This window comes from Cupressus sempervirens, chromosome 2 (assembly GCF_028749045.1).
Source record: "Cupressus sempervirens isolate cs-2001-9-10 chromosome 2, ASM2874904v1, whole genome shotgun sequence".
Classification (NCBI taxonomy): Eukaryota; Viridiplantae; Streptophyta; class Pinopsida; order Cupressales; family Cupressaceae; genus Cupressus; species Cupressus sempervirens.
In genome coordinates, this window is record NC_143119.1 from 504,342,009 (window position 1) to 504,366,026 (window position 24,018).

Sequence of the window (24,018 nt, forward strand, 5' to 3'; positions counted from 1 at the left end):
AGTAAATGAGAGAGCTATCCACATGAAGAAGAGCTCATGCTTGGCATTCAAACCCCCACACAGAAAGGAAAAGTAGAGACCACATCAAGAGTAGAGTGGTAAATGAAAAGAATAGGGCACGGTGGTAGGAGAATCGTGTGAGTCAAGTGCATTGAGTAGAGTTCCCTATATAAAGGAGAAATATTCATCACTGAAGATGTTGATATGCAGTGATAATGCAAAGTGGTTAAATATGATTGTATTAAAAAAATGCAAGCACCAAAAATGCAGAATATGTGGAGCACATTTATCCCACATTGGGGGCACTGCAGGTTTTATTATGTTTATATTCAAATGCACCCAATAGGCACTATTTCTGAAGCATGTGGGCTTTTGTAAACCAAGTGACTGCATGGTGGGCCTGCCGTGGATGGCTAGTTGGACTGAAGATTAAATTTTGAAAGAACACAAAGCTTAAATTAAGATGATGTTAGCAGTTATGAACTCGCTGAAAAATCCAAAATCTGGCTAATCGCTATGTGACTAGCTGAAAAACCTAGGGTTTTCTGGCTAGCGACATAGTGAGTTGCCAGAAAACCTCAAAATCCAGCGCAGTTCCAATGTGGGTCCCACTTAGGTATAGATGACCAATCCCAAAGTGCCATGTGGCACAAGTTTCAAGGTAGATTATGATGTGGTGGTAGATACCTCAGGCACATGAGATCGTGACACATGGTGGATCATGTGGTTCTTGCTATGTCGCTAGAGGAAAGATGCATGCCAGTTAACATAGCGACATAGTGAGTATGATGTGACATCCAAGTGGCATTGACATGGCAGTGAGATCAATGAATCTGGTGATGACACGTAGTGCCTAGTTGGAGGTGTCTGACAGCTATGCATGGAAGGAACAAATTATATGTCACCATGTTGCAAGGTTGGTCAAACTAAGTTTGACTCAAATTGAAAAGAGGCAGGAAAATTTGAAGGTCTCAAATATAAAATTTATTTTTATTGGTTTCACGTGCAAATCAGATTTTTAAAATAAAGTCTAGAAACTTTTAATATAGTTGAAACTATATAAAATGATAGAATTTTTGAATTTTTAATGAGAAGTCATGGAGGAAAGGTCCAATTTTTAAATGACCATAACTGGAGTCATTTTTATCCAAAATAGAAGCTCCAATATACCACCAGAACTGGGAAAATCTTATTTTTCCAAATATGAAGTCAGATTGTGCACATGTATTCACCAGTTCATGCTATAGGTCATTTTGTGAAATCTAGGGCATTGGCAATAGAACATGCAGATTTGATCATTGATCATTAGTAGTGGCTAGGAGGTAGATATAAGAGTTTGTTGGAGCTTGATGGTGAAGAAAATTGACTCTAAAAGGTTTTCTTGTTTTTTGGAAGCCAGTTAATTAAATTTTCACTTTTACTATGAGTTCACTTTGATATCAAAATTAGTTATGATTCTCATCGAGTTTTGAGATATTTGATGCCTTTGAGAGGTAAAATGATGAAAGATTTTGATTTACCTATGGAAGAGAGAGATTAGAGAGAGTCTTTTTAGGGAAAAGAGAGGGAATTCTAAAGGGACACATGTCAATTGCAAGTTGAATCCAAGAATTTCCCTCTTGATATTTATACTTTCTTCTTCTCTTTTGTAAGGGTTGGAAAATATTGGAAAGTTTCTCTCGAATGAAGGCATTTAGTAGAACTAGTCTTGGAATTGATGAACTCTGAATGGAAGATCTGGGATGTGCTGGTTCCTTACCATGAAGCTTTTTCTTTGGCTATGATACCCCCTTCCCATCCCATTAGCTTCTCATATGATAGCATATGTTATTATGCAATCTGGTTTATTAGATATTTTGTGAGTCAATTTTATGTATTTTCATGTATTATTTCAAGGAAATGAATACAAAGAACAACAAGGGTTGAGTTTCATTTTAAATCTTGTCTCCATTCTCAATGAGTTGTAATGTTTTATGATCTTTGAACAAAGAGCTTAGGTCATATTTGTAGTCCCTTAAGGCTATATGTTGTTTCATTGTTGCTTATAATTCAAGGAATTATGTAAATGCTTCAGAGAAGTCAACAGGGTTGCAGATTTAATGGGGAGGATATCATGTAAGAATGAGATTTAAATTGAACATTGATGTCTATTTACAAGATGAATGGATAGATTAGATATTTGAATAAATGAATAAGTATTAGATATCCAAAATGTATAAGAGAGATTTATGAATTTTCTCAATGGATCAAGCACTGATCAACTATAAGTTCATTAAGTTGTTGTCTGTACCTAGTCTTCATCCACTTTCCCCACCCACATAAAATCAAATCAAAATTCAAATCATCTTTATATTTTATGTTGAAGAACCTAAATGTGATGCCCTCACTCAGCTTGTGCATTTTGTAGAATTGTAATTTGCTACTGCACTTTTGTGTTACTGCATAAGGCTCTAGGAGAATAAGGGGTTTTCATCTGTAGTAAATAGATTCAGGGATATATTTTGCACTGGTATGATATCAATTGATTCTAATGTCTACCCGACTAGGTCTTGTAAAGCCTGAAGTAGAAGAAGGGTCAAGCTGCCCCTAGATGCATCATATTCTCATCGGGGTAATTGAAAACCCTCCAACATTTTCAAACATCAACATACCCTATTAGGAGCAATAAGGACTGCTAGGTCCATCTTGTGAAAGGATTTACAAAAATACAATTAAGTATACACTTAGTAAAGAGATTTACAAAAGATTGTTAAGTCTCCCTTGTTAAAGGATTTGACTGATCCACCTATCAAGATGAAATAGTAGATGATCTCTAATCTACAATTGGGTTTGCTAAATGAGATTCCTTTAAGTACAAATCACCTTGCTGTGATAGATATGACTTTGCTACTCCTTATATTGTTATAAGCTTTGTAATTTATTCTTTTTTCTCTTCTTTGATTATATTCACTTATATTGCATTCACATTCACTTTCCTTACACACTTGGATATGATACAATTTATTACATGTATACCAATCCAATTATACACATTACAAAGTTGGCCACAATACATGTTAACACAAATATTACAAAGTTAGCCCAAATGAAGACACTTGGGTTTTGAAGACTAACTCAGTGAGGTTCTAATACTCCATATCCACTATCAATGTGTAGCATTGTCATGCACTTGGTATACATAGAAGCTTAGTCCATACTAATCACTTCCAAGTAGTCTTGAAGTTGGTTTACACTAGTGACTCGGTAGATATTTTAAAACTCATCATATGAATTAAATCACATGTTTACCATGGCAAGACTCAGTAAACACTATCACCTCAAGCTCAGTATGAATTAAGTCACTTTTTTAGCACTGAGTAGCTCAGTTAACACTGGACTCACATCACATAGACTATGAACTTGATGAACACTGCATAGCTCAGCTTGCATTGGTAAACTTAGTATACACTGAGATGCACAATTTACACTACTAATTTTTACTGTAACTGCAACTGCTTGGTAACCACAGGGATTTTTCCAAAGGACTTGGTAGCAACTGTAGAACTCAACAACAACTGAAATGCTTAGCAAACATCGATAACTATACAATAATCTCGATAGCTATATACAATCTAAATAAGTGTGTCACTAATAACAAACTTGATTGATATGTCAACAATTTCCCCCTTTGGCATTAGTGACAAAAGCACTTATCAGCCAAAATTGAATTCAAAACATTTCCTGAATACCTTTTATCCATCACCTTGTGATACTAGGTTGGTAGAGTATATTATTTTTAAGATTTTTCAAAATTGATTTTGTAAGGTATAGATCTATACATGGTGAGGTTCTTTCATATAGTATAATATACATCTACTTGCTATATACAACATATCTTACTGTACATATCCTACTCCCCCATTGTTTTTATAACTTATTGTATGTTCTCCCCCATAACATATGTCTTTCTAGATACATGTATCTTTCTCCTACTTTTTGACATTAATGCAAAACATTTACTCTATTTATTTACATAGTAACACCAAAATGAGATAAAAAAATTGAATGTATCTTGAGAATGATTGCCAAGGTTTTATCCCAATTGTCTTGCAGGACCTTGCATGTGTGAAGTGTAGTTTGTACTTCTGTTAATAGTTCTATCATATGGTCCACTATGGAGAAGTTATTGTCATGGATGAGAGTTTTTGAATATGCAATATGTTTTTGTAATTCATCTATGATGGGAAGAATTATATTTTGTATATCTATCAATGTGGATCTAATTCTTGCTTCTTCTTTGAGAAATTCTACTTACATATCTGATAAAAATCTTATTTTTGGAAAATGTGTAGAGCTTCAACTAGGTTAAAGTTGTAGCTCATGATCACAAGCCTTCATATCTTTATCTATTTTGGAAAATTTATCCTTTATTTCCTTAGTAAACTCAAAAACATTGTATAGCTTTCCAAAAAGTGATGACAAATGTGTACAAGATGCTTCTAAATTGCCCAAAATGGTAGAAAGTTCTACTTGATATAAAGCTATCTGCTAAACAATGTGCTCCAACACTTTATTATCAAACTTCTTCTCTACTTTCTCCACTAGCTTATCTTGTCCCTCAGTGTCTTCATTATTTTTTTGTACTAACTCTACTAGCTAATACAAAATTGGTTGTGAAGAATTAACCTCAATACCTATGGCCTCTACCAAAATGTTCTTTGCATCTTCAATTATCTTGAATTCCTTATCTCTCTCCTCTCTTAATCTTTGCTATTTAGCCTTCTTTTAGAGGAGTTCATCAAATGATTGCATTTGGTCTAGAGTAAGCTTGGAAATGTCCCAATTTGGGATTACAATTTCCTCATCTAAATCTATTTCTTCCTCCAGCTCTTTTCCTTTTCCCAAAATTTTTGTGCTTAGTTGAACCTTGGGCTCAACTGTCCTTACACTTATTGCTTTTGTAACTAGAATAGAAATAATTGTAGACATGCTAGGACTGGCTATAAAAACTAATACTATGCTTATTAAAGGAATATTTATAGAAATACTTGAAGAATCCAAAATTGATGTGCTCAAAATTGAAGTAGCCAACTCAGTTGATGAAGGAAGAGTCTGTAGCTTGGTAGATGAAGTGGAGGTCACTTTTGTAAGTGATGTCCTGAGCTGAGTATTAGCAAAGAGTGATTGGATCATTGGATTGGCACTAGTGGTCATAATCAAACTTGTTGGGGCTATCTCTGCACTTGATGTTGTCACTAGTTTTCTTGGAGAGTGAGGAAGTGAGGTAATGACTACTACAACTATCTTAACTAGATTAGTCTCCTTATCATCTTGCTTTGCCTAGTTGGTAGCCTCTTTTACTTGATCCTCTTCATCTTCTTTGTTGTCAAAATGAGTTACTTCTTCAATATCTTTTTCTTCATCTTTCTCCTTATCCTCTTCATCATAATCATCTTTAACATCAACTATAAAATCACTTGGTTTATTAATAGATAGATATTTTTCCAAGTGTTTGTTGCATTCTTTACAACATGTTCAATATTCTTCATTAAAATCATACAGGTATTAAACTTTAGAGCCAATTTTTCTTCATTTTTCTTCAATGACTCTTTTACCTCTACATCTGATATGCTCAATAATAGTGGCCTTGAGGTTTTTCCTTATATATCTTTGATAATTTTCATAGAAAATTCCCATCTTGACTTTATCTTTTCCAACAAATCATTAGGAATTTGAGAAGCAAGTTGGTCAGGTGAGTATTTCCATTTTTCCATCTTATCCATCACTAGGTCTTCAATCTACTTCTACTCCTTTATTGTCCTAATTTCATATTTTAGTGATTTAAATTTTTTTATTCTAGTTACTAGTTCCAAATTTTTCAATTTTTCTTGGAAGGTGGGTGGAGGTTTTCTGAATATAATGTCTCCTCCTTCCTTGTTAGATTTCTTCCTTGAAGAGCTTCTTATGAATACTATAGTGGATGGCTTTTGTGGCTTAGTGATAATCACCTTGTCTTTCTTCCTTAATAACTCTTCTTCCTTAGATTCTACCTCCTCCTCTACTTCCACATCCTCTGATTCCTCATCTTCACCTTTTACCTTAGTAAACAAAAGGGTAGAACTAGTTTTCAATTTAGCAATCCTCTTCTTGACTTTGCTTACTACCTAAGGAAGTTTTATCTCAAGTTCAATCCTAGCTTTTGCTTCATCATATGCGCCAAAATATGTTGCCTTAGGATCAACTAGCTCATTCACTAGAGCTTCAATGATATCTCTAGTTTCATCAATATTAATCGCATAACCAAGAGGTTTTACCCACACAATTATAGGCTTAACTACTTGAATGTAAACTTTGTCACAATACACCATGAAACATACATGATCCTTATAATCTTCAACTATTTTCCTGGGGATTCAATATTAATTGTTCATTTTCTCTTTGAATGCATCAAAAAAATTATCCATAATACTATTGTAGTTTTCACCTATTTCAGAAATAAACTCATTTATCTGATATAATATAGGCACATCTTTTCTCTAAAAAATAATGCCTTTTGAAGTAAAGAATTTTTGAACATGAAGGAATAGAAAAATTAACAAGGAACCAAACTTACATGGGTTATTCTTTGATGTCCTTATGCTTTCCATATTCTTGGTGAATTGTTTCAACAATAGTTCTGAAAGGTTGAATGATAAATTATTCTGTACCACCTTGTATGCCAAGTCGATAGCTTCACATGACACACTGTTCAACCTGCTACAACTATATATATTGTGCACAATGATGTGAATACCAAACCTCAATTTCATATCTAAAACACTACTAATTTTCATTCATCTATTGTCCCATTCTTCTAGGGTTTTCTTTTCAAGTTTTGCTTAACCTAGGGTTTTTTGTCATTTTTGCTTTGGCTAGCATTGGGAGACTAGTGATTTGATGAATCATCTTCTTTGTGATCAACATTGGTTGTTCCAACCACAACTATCCATTATGCACCTGACTAAGGATAAAACTAATCCATTTAACTTGAAATTTTCAAGGCATGTGAGGGATGTGAGTTAATCCTTTGGTTTCTTGGTGTTAGTGCTTGGGTTTCAAAACTCCATTTACACATAGTTGGCCTAGGGCATCATCCATTTCCAATGTACCAATCTCTTGAATAAAACATTTGAAATGAGTGTAAATATCATTGATTAGAAGTACCTTTGGAGGGATTTGAGACTATGCTCCACTTAGATCTAGGGTTTCAGCAATCTTAGGAGTCAGCTTGAAATCTGGTGCTTTCCATTCCACTCCATGAACCAACATGTCAGAACATCCCTTAACCTTGCTACTACTAGATGTCGTCTTCATTCAGTAGGTTTTGAGGGAATTCAAAAACTTTTGCTGGAAATTCGCTCAAATTTCTTGAAAGCTTTGAAGATTGCACTTTGCAATAGCACTCAAAATTTCATGTTAAGAAATGACTTCAATTCCTTGCCTTTTGTTAAAATTTTGACAAAAATGCTTAGTATGAAAGGTACATCAATTGACATCATATTGATAGACTTTCATCCACTACTTTGCATTGATCATTCAGCAAAGTCTTCATGACTCGATAACCATATGCATCTTTATTACTCTTGACCTTGCTCGGTAGATTCTATGACCCAACCTCACTTGGTAGATAAGATAACTCAGTAGAAAATTGTATGTAGTGATCCCTTTGTATCCTAAATACTGATTTGGATCATTTTGTTCTTTCAATGTGGAACTATTTTTGGATGTCTTGTTTGATAGCATAGTTCTACTTTCTCCCTTGAGAACTTAAGTAGAAATGGTAGAGTCACCCAATTCTTGAGTGACATGATCACCATTTCTTAGACTTGTATCCTTGGTATACTTTAGAACCCCTCATTGCTATCTCATCTATTTTCAAATGTTATCAACTTTTTCCTTTTTCTTGTCTTCAATTCTATCAGTATTCATGTAGTTCTTTGCAAGATGAACAAGTTTTGTACAAATGAAACATCTTTTAGTAGTATCTCTTTTTATCAAATGATGCTTTACATAGTTCATTACAATGTGTCCAAATTCTCCACAGTAATGATGTCTACACCATGTGTTGTAGTCCCAACCAAATATTTCTTTCACAATTTGTTTTGCTGGATTCAATATCTTGGTTTTTCATTCAGATGATTTGTGTCCATGTTTCTTACATTTCTGACATTTTCCTTCAAATCTTGGTTTCTCTTTGCATTCATTAGCCTTGTGACCATGCTAATTGCAATTATAGCACTTTCCATTGAATTTTTCTTTTCCATTACTCCAACATTTGTTTGATGTATGACCTATCTTACCATGGTTATTGCAAGTAGGTCTTTGGTTCTTTTGAGCTACTTGCTTGGATGATTCTCCTTCTTTTGTATATCTAATTCCTACTTTTCTCTTTTATCTATAAAGGTTTTTCACATTCAATTGACTCATGTCTACCTGAGATTTCATCATTCTTTCATTGATTTTCCTTTCAAAGTTTAGATCACTTTGAAATATTTCATTTATTTTCCTTCAATAGTTTAGATCATTTATTATTCTTTCATTTTCAAATCTTAGGCTCGTGATTTCCTCATTTACATTGGAGAGCTAATTAATAAGATCTGCTTGCTAAAGGGATTAGTTCTATATTTCATTTTTCCTTGCATATATCTCTTCCTTTATCTTGTTTTTATGTTCCATGATTTCACATAACCTTACTGACCGAATTTATTGTTCTCTTCTTAGTTTCCTTGCTTCTTCTTGTATGGAACCATTTTTTTCTAGAAGTTCCTTGATTGCTTCATTGGCTTCATCTAAATTTCTTGAATTAAGGTCTTCAATTCTTTCTTTAGTGTAGAGATGATCATTCATTTAAATTGCAATTTCTCTTCTTCTCTTCAAGGATTGAGAGAGTTTCTCCTTTGCATTGTTGAGTTGGGCAATGGCCATTTTCAAATCTAGCTTCTCATTGTCAATAGCTTTGTCAAGTCTAAATATCTTCATGGCCTTGATCTTTACTCAAGCTCTTAGGCTTTCTCTTAAGAAAAACAAAGCTCTAATACCAACTATTGGAAATATTCAAGACTATGCTAAGTTATTGAGAGGTGAGAGGTGAATCAGTAACTTCTAGAATTTCAACAATGTCTACTCTTAATCAAATAATCCAATTACCATTTAATCTATCACATATAGTCTAATCTAATTAAATTCATAATGGTGCAAGGAACCAAGATAAAATTGCATGATAGTAGGTTAGGTGATGGATTCTTGAAGGACTTTTAGAGATAAGACCATATGTGAGGTCAAATGGATCCATGGTATCGTTATAAACCAGGATGCCATTTGCACCAAAGGTCAATACTAATTAATTTAAGTTGTTTTAGGAGGGAATAAGGAATTTTTTTTTTCCTAGGAGGTTCTAGGTGTCTTAGTAGTCATTTGATATGATTTTGAAGCCTAGGTGGATAATTAGGACGAAAAATTATCAAAAGGACAAAAATTTAAAAAAAAAGTGCAAAAAGTTGCTAATTGCAAAAAAGTTGCTGACAACAATTTTTGCAAAAAAATATTGTTAAGTACAAAGTAGTTGTATGGTCTCCGTAACCATTTGAAAAGTGGTTGTGACTATTGGTAAACGTCTATTTAAGTTTTCTACGTGAAGAGAAACCCATTCTATGGACAAGGGAATGACAAGCATTAATAAAAAACTCAGATTTTTTGTAATTTCTCTATTTTTTTCATTTCTGTATGGTATATACAGATTCGTAGGGTTGAAATTTTGGCATGGTTAGATAGATCAGTGAATTAGTGTTCTAAGTTTTTTTGTTTTAAGTCTTTATCTAATCTGTGGTCGGACTTATATCAATTTTTGTAGAGGGTGGTCTTTTTGACCCTAAATCTGAGGGTTTCACAAAGATGTCCCTCTAACTTGCAATTAAACTTTGGGATTCCAATGCTCCTTTGGGGAATGCAAGATAGGGAGGGTACTCAAGGATGGTAGAGGCTTAGAGTTGTCGGATTAGCTTTCCTAATTTTACCAGCAAGCCCTTGACTGAACATTGCCATATGTCTAGTCTAGATTTAAAGAAGAAGGAGGGTTTAGGCTTCCAAACTAGTTGATTTGACCCAGCTGAATGGTGTGGAAGGATTGTTTGGATGAGAGGAAGAGTTCCAAGGGGTGGAGTTGTATCTATGAACCCATTTTCTTGCACTTCCTTTTCTAACCTAGCCTAATTTGGCCCATTAGGTCTATGATCAAAGTGAGTGTTAGTTTGTGTTGGAGTAAAGTTAGAGTCTGATCTCTTGAAGTCTTTAAGAGGAGGATAAAGGGTATCCAAAAAGGTAAGAAGATAGTCTGGTCTTTTGAGAATTTTGGGAGTTTGACCAAGAAAATAGTCTTTAGACCTATTAAGAATGTTGGTAACATCTGTGTAAATCACATATTGGGTGTTTGTGAACTCCAAAGTTGGGAGAGTCTTGGTAGATTAGGTCCATATAAGTCCCTTCTACTAGGAGAGTTGAGTTCCAAAACCATCTAGGAAGAGTTTTCTTTATTAGGCCTATTGGAGAAAGGAAGTACCTAAAAGTTGTAGTTGATCTAAGTTTGTCAAGAACCCTAGGAGTGTGGGTTAGGCTTGAAAGAGTGGAGTCCATTTACAAGGTAGAGGATACCTTTTGTTAGAGCCTTGTTGGATTAGTCTACAACTATTGAAGATAGTTGAAGTCCTATTCAAAATTTGGAGAGTGATTAGGTGCTTTTGGCTACAAGCTCTACATCAAGTAGTTTTAGAGCCACTAAGAGCCTAATTGGAGAGGAAAGATGTCTAATAATGAGGACATGGAGAGGGAGATACCTCTCAGGATCACAAATCTAGAATTGGCCAAGTTGGCCAAAGAACAAATGGTAGAAAGTAGGGTAGTAAGAAAAGAAAATAGAACTATGAAGAGAGAATTGGATAGATTAAAAGGCAAGGTGGAAAGAGGAGTCGTAGAAGACTCTAAAGGAGAAGAAGAGGGGAATGAAGAAGAAGACTCTTGGTAGGATAGAGAAGCCATGTTTTTAGATTAGAGAGCAATGTTAGAAGTCTTAGAGAGGGTAGGAATCAAGGACCAAAGGTTAGTACTACCTATGTCAAGTGGAAAACTAGATCCAGAGGAGTGTATGGACTAGATTGAAGCACTTGATAATTTCTTTAAGTGTGACAACATACTTGAAAGCCAAAGAGCAAAGGTGGAAAAATAAAAAATGAAAGGATCTACCCTTAGTTGGTGGAAGTTCCTACAAAATGAAAGGAAGGATGAAGAGAAGGAGCTTTTGGAAACATGGAGGATGATGAAGTCAAAGGTCAAAAAACAATTTGTACCAGAGAACTATGAGGTCTTGATAGACCAAAGGTTGCAAAGTATTAGAAAAAATGATTTGGACATGGGGGCCTATACAGAGGAGTTTCATAAACTCACTCTAAGGGCCAAGATTCCTAAGAATGAGAAGCAAAAACTAGAAAGGTACTTGAATGGACTCAAGTACTCCATCAAAGATGAATTGATATTGTTTAACCCCAAATCATTACATCAATGTTATCAAATGGCCCTCAAGATTGAGGACAAACAAAAAAGGAGTGACTCTCAAGGTAGAGGGAGAGGAGGAAATGCTAGAGGTGGAGGAAGATTTGGAGGCAAAATTTCATCTAATAAGTCTCAAGGGGATACAAGTAATCAAGAGAAGTTAGAAGGAGATACAAATACTAGAGGAGGATTTAGAGGCAAGAGACCTAATTGGAGAGGAAGGTTTGGGGGAAGAACTCTAGGGATATTCACTAGAAGGTGTTTTACCTACAATTAGACAAGGCATAGATGCTCTAGATGTCCTAAGAAAATGGGAGGCAACAACCAAGAAGGAGATAGAAGAATCCACTTGGCTCAAGAAGAGGATGCACAAAGTGACCAAGGAGAAAGAGGCAATGTTGATCTAGAGAGAGGGGAATCTCTAATGTTCAATAGAACCCTGCTAAAGATAGTAGCAAAGAAAGAAACTCCCCAAAGGAAGACTTTATTCAAAAAATTATGCAAGGTAAAAAGTAAAGTGTGCAAGGTAATTGTTGATTCCAATTCAACTGATAATATTGCATCAATAGAGATGGTAAATAATCTTGGATTGAAGAGGTCACCTCATCCTAACCCTTACAAAGTTTCATGGTTAAGTAAGGAGCAACAAGTTGTAGTTAATGAACAAGTTAATGTTAAATTTCAAATTGGGGAGTACAAGGACAAAATTGTTTTTGATGTTGCAGAGATGGATGCTTGGAATTTGTTGTTAGGTAGGCCATGGAAATATGATGTCAATTCCAAGCATGATGGGAGGAACAATGTCTACATCATCACCAAAAATGGAAAGGAGTACACTATGAGGCAATTGCCAGAGGATGGAAAGGAGACCCAACATGTATCTAGAGTGATGATGGTTGGAGCAAAGGAGTTTTTGAAGACCCTCAAGGTGAAGAATACACCATTCTTTGCCATTGTAGTGAAGCCAAAACTAGAAGACAAAAAGAAGGAAGGCAGATTAGGAATAAGGAATGTGGAACCCAAGGAAGTGAGGCAGCTTTTGGACAAATAAAAGGAGGTTATTTTAGACCCTACTACTAATATTTTTCCACCATTTAGAGAGGTAAGTCATTGTATTGACTTTATTCTAGGTTCTACATTTCCTAATAAGCCTGCTTATAGGTTGACACCAAAAGAAAATAAGGAATTAGCAAAGCAAGTTGAAGAATTGCTTACAAAAGGTTTCATAAGAAGAAGTATCAGCCCTTTTGCAGTCCCTACTTTGTTGGCACCTAAAAAGGAGGGTACATGGAGGTTGTGTACAAACTCAAGATCCATAAACAAGATAACCATCAAGTATAGGTTTCCAATGCCTAAGATGGAGGATTTGATGGACCACCTAGGAGGAGCAAATTACTATTCCAAGATTGATTTCAAAAGTGGATACCACCAAATCAAAATAAGGGAAGGAGATGAATGGAAAATTGCCTTCAAAAATAATGATGAACTTTATGAATGGATAGTGATGCCCTTTGGGCTTTCTAATGCCCCAAGTACATTCATAGGACTCATGAATGAAGTTTTGGAACCTTTCATTAATCATTTTTTTGTTATTTATCTTGATGACATATTGATTTTAGTAAATCTAGAGAAGAACATATAACATACTTGGAATTGGTTTTGAAGAACCTCAAGGAGAAGGAATTGAAGATCAACTTCGATAAATGTGTCTTCATGAAGGAAGAGTTGGTGTTCCTAGGCTTTGTCATATCCAAGGGTAACCTCAAAATAGATCTAGAAAAGGTGGAAGCCATTGTCAATTGGCCTAAACTAAGGAATTCAAGTGAGGTAAAAATATTTCATGGTTTGGCAAGCTTCTATAGGAAGTTCATTAAAGGTTTCAGTAATGTGTGTGCCCTTATGATTGATACAATCAAGTGTGGAAGGAAATGTTAATTTGCATGGAATGAGGCTGCAGATCAGTCCTTTGAATACTTGAAGAAGAAGGTTGTAGAGGCACCCATCCTTTCTTTACCTAATTTTAAGAAGGTATTCACCATTGAGTGGGATGCAAGTAATAGGACCATAGGAGGAGTCCTAAGTCAAGAAGGTAAACTAGTAGCCTTCTTTAGTGAAAAGTTAAATGAGGCAAAGAAAAAATACTCAACATATGATTTGGAATTATATGCCATGGTTCAATCATTAATAAAATGGAGACATTACTTGTTGCCTAAATAATTTATGGTTTACATTGACAATCATGCTTTGAGCTTTTTGAACAAGCAGGAGAAACTAAACCATAGGCATGTTAAATGGATGGAGTACATCTAAGAATACAATTTCACCATTGAGCATAAAAAAGGGGTTACTAACAAAGTAGTTGATGTAGGTATGCTCTGCTACCATTAACAAAGGTATGCTCTAATACAACTGATGTAGGTACACATCACCCTTACCAAACTCACAACCAAGAATGCAATAAAATGGAGGCAGAAAGATGACAAAATGCTTCATAAAACTTCCATTAGTATTTGAAATTCATTAAAATATTCTCCAAATGGAAAAACTCCAAACTCTTATAATATAAGAGAGCTTCCTCACAAGGACTTCCAACTAGAAGAGCGTACAACAAAGAGCTTGTTTGCTACACCTTGAGAGCTTCCTTACAAGAGATTACATTCGAAGAGCTTGATTACAAATGAACATAAGCCTTCCTTAAATAGGCACTTACCACCCAATGCATGATTTATCCACAACATTCTAGAATATCCACAATATCCACAACCTTCTAGAATTTCCATCTAAATAAACCTAAGCACCACCATGTGGCCCAATTAGAAAATTAAATTTCCTTTATGGATCACAACAAATATTAAATGCATGATTTAAGGAACACCTCGATTAATGGAATGACAACTATTTTTCTTATTTTTCTATTTATACCACCTATGCACCTTCAAAATAGAAATTCATTTTTTTATTCTTCTTTTCTCCTTTTTTCTTATTTTTCAATTTTTTATTATTTTCTTTCTATTTTTGTCACTTTCTCTCTCCTCCACAATTTTTTGTTTTTTTTGTTTTAATAATTTAATTTTCCCATGCAAGATGCTCCTGCATCAGACTCTGTTGGTAGATAGAAAAGTGTGTTCCACACTTTGACACCAAAAGATATACAACCATCTTCATCTTCACCACAAGCTTCCACCTCAATAGGGACAAGAAAACCAACATGAAAATCTTCCACTTTTTTCTTTTTTTTATGCATGATGCTTCTGCATTCGACTCCCATGGTAGGAAAAATTTTGTGAGTATGGATTCAAAAAATGAAGTAGCCACTGTTGATATTCTTTTTATTTTTTCTCTTCCTCCAACACATAGCTAGAACAAGTATCTAGTGCTGATATATTTTCTTCTTCCTTCTTTTTCAACACCTAGTCAGAACAAGTGTCTGTTGCTGAAATTTCTCCTTTGCAATGAACTTTGTCCAAGTATAAATCTCATCCTCATTCAATCTTGTTGAATTAATCACATCTGTAATAAACCCAACAACACCATATCAATCTTCCTTTTCATACCATACATCACGAACAAGATCCTCATGCAAACCATCATTAATATCTTTCAAACTCACCTCAAATTCAGCATCATATAATTCATAGAAATTTACCTCTTTGACATATTCATCTTTTCTTGCCTCTTTCATTTTGTCAACAATGCATGTAACTACTCTACTTGCTTGATCTTCAACTAAGGCACTATACTTTTCCTCCATTGCAATATTATTTTCTTTCTATACTCAGATTGGAAAGTATGGGAATCCATTCCATGAAAGGAATGTATGAATGAGATGAAGACTTTTCTGAAGCATACCATGTATGTAAGGAGATGAATGATAAGTACCACACTGAGTTTAAAAATTTCATCTTGCAAGACGGAATTCTCTTCAAAGGAAGTCAACTATGTATCCCTAGAGGATCCATGAGGGATAATATGATAAAAGAGAAGCACTACGGAGGACTAGGAGGACACTTTGGTTTGGATAAGACATTGGAGTTGGTCAAGAGATTCTATTTCTGGCCCAAAATACAAATAGAGTTAAGAAGATTTGTGAAGAAGTGCATGGTGTGTCAAAGAGACAAGGGAATAACATCAAATGTGGGGCTATATACACCATTACCTATTCCTAGCAAACCTTGGGATTACATTAGTATGGATTTTGTGCTTAGGCTTCCAAGAACTAGGTAAGGCTATGATAAAATATATGTTGTGGTGGATAGCTTTTCCAAAATGGCCCATTTCCTTCCTTGCAAAACAAGTCATGATGCTTCACATATTGCAGGGTTATTCTTCAAAGAAATTGTAAGGTTGCATGGACTACCTTTATCTATAGTATCTGATAGAGATCCAAAAAAATTAGGACATTTTTGGAGAACCTTGTGGAAAAATATGGGAACCAATTTGTCTTACTCTTTTGCATATCACCCACAATCAGATGGCCAAATAGAGGTCATAAATAGGTCCTTAGGGAACCTATTAAGGTGTTTAACAAAAGACCATGGAGTCATATGGGACTCAATCTTGTCACAAGAAATTTTTTCCTATAATGACTTAGCAAATAGAAGTATTGGTCATATCCCTTTAAGATTATTTATTGGACTCATTCGAGAGGTGTGATGGAACTAAGGGATGCCAGCACATTGGAGAGAAAGAGTGCATAGGCAAAGGAATTTTTTGAAGTCATAAAAGAGATACATCAAGAAGTTAAGAGTAGGGTGCAAAAGACAACTAAAAAGTATAAATAAAGAGCAGATAAAACAAGGAGAGATATTCAATATAGGGTAGGAGACATGGTGATGGTACACTTGAAAGCAGAAAGGCTGCCTAAAGGAAAATATACCAAGCTAATGATGAGGAAAATGGGACCTTTCAAAATTCTACAAAAATGTGGAACAAATGCCTATAAAGTGGAACTACCCCTTGATATTGGGTTATCTAACATTTTTAATGTCTCTGACATCTATCCCTATAAGGGATCTATTTTTTATGATGCAGGTGCAACTCATGAAGTAGAAGTGCTTACAGGAGTTCCTAAGAAGTCATCACCAAAAGTGAAGAGTCGCTTGGACACCAAGATCATGAAAGAAACCAAAAAGAAAACTTATTATCAGTACCCTATAAAATGGAAACACAAGCCTATGGAAGATGCAACTTGGGTGACTGAAAAGGATCTCAACAAAATAGGGCTCAAAGTGGAAGACTTGCCAACTAAAGAGACTTGAGTTTTCTAACCTAAGGAGTATAGTGTAGGGCACCAAGGAAATATTGCATGATAATAGGTTAGGTGATGGAGTCTTGAAGGAATTTTAGAGATAAGATCATATGTGAGGTCAAATGGATCCATGGTATCATTATAAACCAGGATGCCATTTCAACCAAAGGTCGATAGTAATTAATTTAAGTTTTTTTAATAGGGAATAAGCAATTTGTTTTTTCCTAGGAGGTTCTAGGTGTCTTAGTAGTCATTTGATATGATTTTCAAGCCTAGGTGGATAATTAGGACAAAAAGTTGTTAAAAGGACAAAAGTTGCAAAAAAATGCTAATTGCAAAAAAGTTGTTGACAACAATTTTTGCAAAAAAATATTGTTAAACTACAAAGTAGTTGTACAGTCTTCATAACCATTTGAAAAGTGGTTGTAACCATTGGCAAACATCTATTTAAGGTTTCTACATGAAGAGAAACCCATTGTACGGATGAGGGAACAACAAGCATTAATAAAAAGTTAATTTTTTGTCAATTTCTTTGTTTTTTCATTTTTGTATGGCTTGTACGGATTAGTAGGGTTGAAATTTTGGCATGGTTGGATAGAGAAGTGAATTATTGTTCTAATTTTTTTTGTTTAAATTCTTTATCTAATCTATGGTAGGAGTTATATAAATTTTTGCAGAGGGTGGTCTGTTTGACCCTAAATCTAAGGGTTTCACAAAGATGTCCCTCTAACTTGCAATTCCACCATGGGATTCCAATGCTCCTTCGAGGAATGCAAGTTAGGGGAGGATATTCAAGGATGGAAAAGGCTCAAACTTATAGGGGTAGGATTCCTAATTTTACCAAGAAGCCCTAGACTAAACATTACCATATGTCTAGTCTAGATTTAAAGAAGGAAGGTTCAGGCTTCCAAAATAATTGATTTGACCCAGGTGAAAGGTGTAGAAGGATTTTTTGGATGAGAGAAAGAGTTCCAAGGGATGTATTTGTATCTATGAACTCATTTTCTTACACTTCCTTTGTTAACCCAGCCTAATTTGGCCCATTAGGTCTGTAATCAAAGTGAGTGTCAGTATGTGCTATAACAGAGTCAAAGTCTAATCTCTTGGAGTCTTTAAGAGGAGGATAAAGGGTATCCCAAAAAGTTAGAATATAGTTTGGTCTTTTGAGAATTTTGGGAGTTTGACCAAGAAAATAGGAATTAGACCTATTAGGAATGCTGGTAAGATTTGTGTAAATCACATATTGGGTGTTCGTGAACTCTAGAGTTGGGAGAGTCCTGGTAGATTAGGTCCATATAAGTCCCTTATACTAGGAGAGCTGAGTTATAAAACCATCTAGGAAGAGTTTGATTTATTAGGCCTATTAGAGAAAGGAATTCCCTAAAAGTTGTAGTTAACTAAGTTTTTCAAGAACCCTAGGAGTGTGGGATAGGCATGAAAGAGTGGAGTCCACTTACAAGGTAGAGGATACCTTTTTTTAGAGCCTTGTTGGATCAATCTACAACTATTGAAGAGGGTTGAAGTGTTGTTTGAAATTTGGAGAGTGATTAGGTGCTTTTGGCTGCAAGCTCTACATCACATAAGAAACTAAAAATATGAAAGCATTCATAACACTATGACAAAAAGATTTAGTGACCTAGAAACCTTCCAAATAGAAAGTAAAACTAGGTTAGGGATGATACCCACAAGCTTTAGTACTGCAATATAAAGTTATCTTGTTAAAGCGTACATTGATCACTTCTGATGATTTTCCCTATTAGGAGCAATAAGGACTACTAGGTCCACCTTATGAAAGGATTTACAAGCATACAATTAAGTATGCACTCAGTAAAGATATTTACGATAGACTATTATGTCTACCTTGTTAAAGGATTTGACTAATCCACCTATCAAAATGAAACAGTAGATGATCTTTGATCTATAATTGGGTTTGTTGAATGAGATTCCTTTAAGTACAAATCACCTTGTTCTGACAAATATGACTTTGTTTCTCCTTATATTGCTATAGCCTTTGTAATTCACTCTTTCTACTCTTCTCTAATTATATTTTCTTATATTGCATTTACATTCACTTTCCTTACACACTTGGATATGATACAATTGATTACATATATACCAATCCAATTATACAAATTACAAAGTCAGCCACAATACATGTTAACACAAATATTACAAAGCCCAAATGAAGATACTTGGATTCTAAGGACTGACTCAATGAGGTTATGATACATAATATCCACTATTAATGCTCGGCTTCATCATGCACTTGGTAGATGTAGAAGCTAGGTCCATACTAATCACTTCCAAGTAGTCTTAAACTTGGTCTACACTGGTGACTCAATAGATACTCTACAAATTTTCATATAAACTAGATCACTTGTTTACCATGGCAAGACTCAGTAAACACTATCACCTCAAGCTCAGTATAAATTGAGTCACTTGGTTGGCACTAATTAGCTCAGTTAACACTAGAATCACATCACATAGACTGTAAACTTGGTGAACACTGCACAATGTGGCTTGCATTGGTAAACTCGACATACACTAAGATGCATGGCTTACAATACTAATTTTCACAGTGACTAAAACTACTTGGTAACCATTGGGATTTTTCCAAAGGGCTCAGTAGCAATTGTAGAACTCAGCAACAATTGAAATGCTTGGAAAACATTGATAGTTGTACAATAAGCTTGGTAGCTATATACAATCTAAATAAGTGTGTATCACAAATAATAAACTTGATTGATATGTCAACACTTTTCTTCAAAACTTTCTCACCATTGTTGACAAGCCCTAAAAAATGGATCTAATTGTACATTCTCCTTATCCCTCCTATTGAGTGCCATAGCTAAATTATCCTTAGGATTTTTAGTATCTATTAGACCAAATGCTTCATGCAAATAACCTCTTAGGAGTTTATTCTACTTCTGAAGGTTTAATGATTTAGAGTCATTATGTTCTAAGTGTCTAAACACTTCTTTGATTCTCATAGTGACCATTAGTTTGGTAGTATCCACAGTGGGTTTTCCAAGCAAGACCTCTTTGATTTGATAATATTTTAGTGTCAAATCCTCAATATTTATATGTAGAGGAGGGATAGCAACATGGTAAAACAAGTTCTAATTTTGATCACTCGTAACAAAGGCCAATGGTCATGCATCACCCATGAGTGGCTCAAGTTTCTTGAGAGATTCAATTAATTCTCTCATTTCCTTTTACTTAGTACAATACTTCCTTTTGTGTCTAACCATCACCTCCTTTCTCAACCATCTTGGAGTATCTTCCATTGGAGATTTATTCTTAGATGAAGAGGGAACTTGTACTACTAGGCCTTTTCCTTTATCACTCCTCTCTAGAGTCTTGTCCTTCTATGAGAGATCTATATCAAGCATCTCTATGTTTGTTGAGTCCACAGTCCTCACCTCTATATTTTGGGAAGTCTTTTGAGGTTCCTGATGTATTTACCTCACCCCCCCCCCCCCCCCCCCCCCATGATACTTCATTGGCAAGTTTTTTTTGTTGTTTTTCTATCTATTCAACTTGTACCTATTCTACATTACCTAGAGGGAGAGTAGTAACTGAACCTTTATCCAAGAAAGATAAATCTTGACATGTTGATGGTGGAGAAATTAAAGGTCCTTGTGATTGAGGTGATATTTGAATCCAATCTTCTTATGGAGGTTGATTTATCAGTGTATCCCTTATTTGATCTCCTACAAGATCAGTGCCTACAAGCATTAAATCTAGATATAACATCTTAAGGACATCAGCACCTTAGTTCTCTTGCTCATCAATCCATTGTTTTAACTCATCCTCTAAAGTTGTAACCTAAATAGGTTGTGTTAGAATGGATGGTGGTGTTATAGTGGAGCTCCTTCTTAGTTCTACCTTAGTAGCCCTAGAAAGATGAGTCATTTGACTCAAGGGCAATTTATCCTCCTCATCTTCATTGTCCTATTCTTATTCCTCTAGAATAACTTTTGGGATTGATAGAAAAGGAATAACCTTTCTTATCACCTTTTTTCTCCCTATTATTTTAATTGGATATTTCATCTTGCTTCTCTTGGGAGTTGATGGAGAGGTTTCCTCCTCTTGAGTAGGAGGAGACACTTCTTGTGCTTCTTCTTTAGTTTCTTGTCCATATTCTGGCAATGGTACTAGTAGATTATCTTGAGTCTAAGTAACTTCTACATTTTCTCCACCTTGGCTCTCAGGTGCATGAGTTGCCTCCTCTTCAGGCTTAGCTTGCTAAGGGGAAGTTCTTTTCCTTTAATTTTTACCCTTCTATTCTATAAAGTAACCAACTTCTCTCTCAAGATGATGTACTATTTCCTCTACCTTTTACTAGGTAGGTTGTAGCTTGAATAACTACTGTTTGGGGAATCACATCCATCTTGAATGGTCTCCTAATATATTCATTGGTTAACTAGAAAATATGCCTCATCCTATGATTGATATCTAAATTTTCTTCTCTATTAATCTCTACATTCATGATAGGTTGATCATTTATCTTATCTCAATTATACAAGTGATTTAATACTTCTTCAATATCTTGTTGCACAATCTTTAATGGGACCTTCATTTTCAAGGCACTACCTGCCAAGTAAAGAGATCCTATAACAATCCCTTATCTAGATCTTGTAGTCATCTACTACATTCATCCAATGATCCTCTATGGAATATTCATCTTTGAATTATTTTCTTAATAGGTACTAAACTCTGCCAATGTTATCAAAACATGGATGAGGGGAGTTATAATCCTCCAAGGGATACTGATCCCATTTTGACTCAAAAGTCATGATATCCCACTTTTGTTTGACACTAAATGGACCTATAGTGATGGCCATACCTAGGTCTTCTTATGTTTCTTCCTTACTCTATCATATGCAAACAAGGGTTGTCATGCAATCTCCAGCAATATGAGTCTATCACATAGATATCTAGGGAGCTTCTTTGGATTTATAGTCGTACCCGCTACCCTTAAACAAGTGAATGTATTGAATTGGATGTAGTAGGTGCCTATTTTTGTAATCATTGTTGATGCATCTTTTGACATACTTTTGTATAGTCTCCTTCAATGAACTAGATGATTGCAAAAATGAAAGTATCATTCACTATTTTGTATTCCTTGTTGTGATCTAAGAGCTTTTTCCTCACCAGATGGGGATATACCACATAAGGTCATGCATCAATATCTCACAAGTTACCCCTTTTCAACAACCCTAGATAATCTTTTGTTCTAACTGCTAACATATACACCAAATATGATGTCATATAGAACCTTAGGTAATTTTTTACTACCACTAGTTGTTCATGTAAATTCTCAATAAGAATTGAGGTCTAGTCAATTGGCATCTTTTTCATTCTAATGGTCTCAATGAAATGTACCATCCATATGTTTAAGTGACATGTTTCTGGTCATCCTATGATTCTTCTCAAAAGCACTATGGAATTTGTGATATCATCTTTCATATAACCTTTTGTCATATCTACTTTCCCTACCTTTTGCTCAAGAGGAGTCTTATCAATGAGATATGAGGATTGAATAATTCATATGGCTTTTGGTTCATACTCTCTATAACACCTTTCTTCTTGATGGTATGTCAACCTAATGTACTGATATGCCCTCAGAAGATGGAAAACTTTCTCTATATTCTTATGCCTTAGATCTAGAATGATTTATCTAGTTATGCTTTTTACCACTCTTTCCTCCAAAACATAATTCTATGCCAATACCATAACCAACTTAGAAGATTGCATTGAAATTAGGTATGAAGCTATGTTTACTAAACCTAATCTTAAAAGTGTAGACACCATAGGGGGTCTCTCATTTGGTTTATTGCACAGGACCATGAATGTGTGTCAATATGGCCTAGCTCAGTGTCTCAAATCTTTGAATGTGCATCCTAGAAGCATGATTTCAATTAAACACCTTGAAACTTAAAGACCAATAGTTTTGGAGACATATTTGTAGTGAGGGAAGATGATGAGGAATCCATTTTATGTTCTCAAAATAGATATCCATTAGTTTGGAAGGTTGAAAAGATTAATTTAAACAAACCCTAGTTACCATGAAAATAACCCAAAACCTAAAAAGGTTTGCAAAACACCTAAAAAACCTATTTATTATCTAATGGAAAAAACTTTGGTGTACCTTGCACACCTTAAGGGAGTGTTAGTTGCACCTTTCAACTTTAGTAAACCTTCAACACTAAGGGTACACACATAGCATACCTTGTGGGGTGTGTTATATGTGCACCCTTGAAATGTAAAGTATGTCAAATATTGAAAAAATTGTGCATGAATAGTGCACCTTGTGGGTGCACTATATGCACAGCTTTACTTTGCATGTGGGTGGTGCTTTGCCTTTGAAAGGTGTGCATGTCCACACCTTGGATAGTTGTGCACATGTGACACCTTTAACTTAGGTGAAGTTTTTTTTTTTTTTTAAAATTTTATTAAGTTTTTGCAAAAAAATGTGCACCTTGGATAGGTGCACACCTCCTTACTTAATGTTTTTTTGTATTGTGTGCAAGTTTTGAAAAGAAAGTGCACCTCTCAAGGTGTCGAGGTATGCTTCCCAAAGATGTAGAAGATAATTTTAGTAATGAGGAGAGGGGATCCCATGCTTTTATAATCCTAGGATTAAGCACACCTTTGGAGGTGCACGTCCAAAGGTAATTGCTCCCACTCTAGTTCACTTAGCACACTAGCACACCTAGACATCAAAAATTCACTTTTCCTTCAAAAAACCTCCAATTTTTGGCAACTAGATTTTTCAAGAAGAGGCTTAGACTAGGCTTAGACACCATGTAGAACCTTGAAAAAGACTCAGACCCTGGACTAGGGATTTGGAAAGCTAGAAAAATACTAGGGGGTCCTCATTTCTAGGTAAAATGTAGTGTGTATTATGAAACCACAATAGAAGATAAGTAGAGTAGGGCGAAGGTGAATTCTTTGTTTATGAGGTTTTATTAGGTGATACAAAGTTGGATACTTGGATTTGGATTTTGTGACCTAGTCTACAAGGTCTAATAGTGATTGGTATGGTTGATAGAATAGAGGAAAGAAGTTATAGTTTAGTACATATAATTATTGTACAAGGAATAGTTGAGAGATTAGTTAGATAGTGTGTTCAATGGTCTTCCCCCTAAATCTCTTTGGATAGTGGGTCCTTCTATCTTCTACAACTCCTAACTAGGTTGACACAA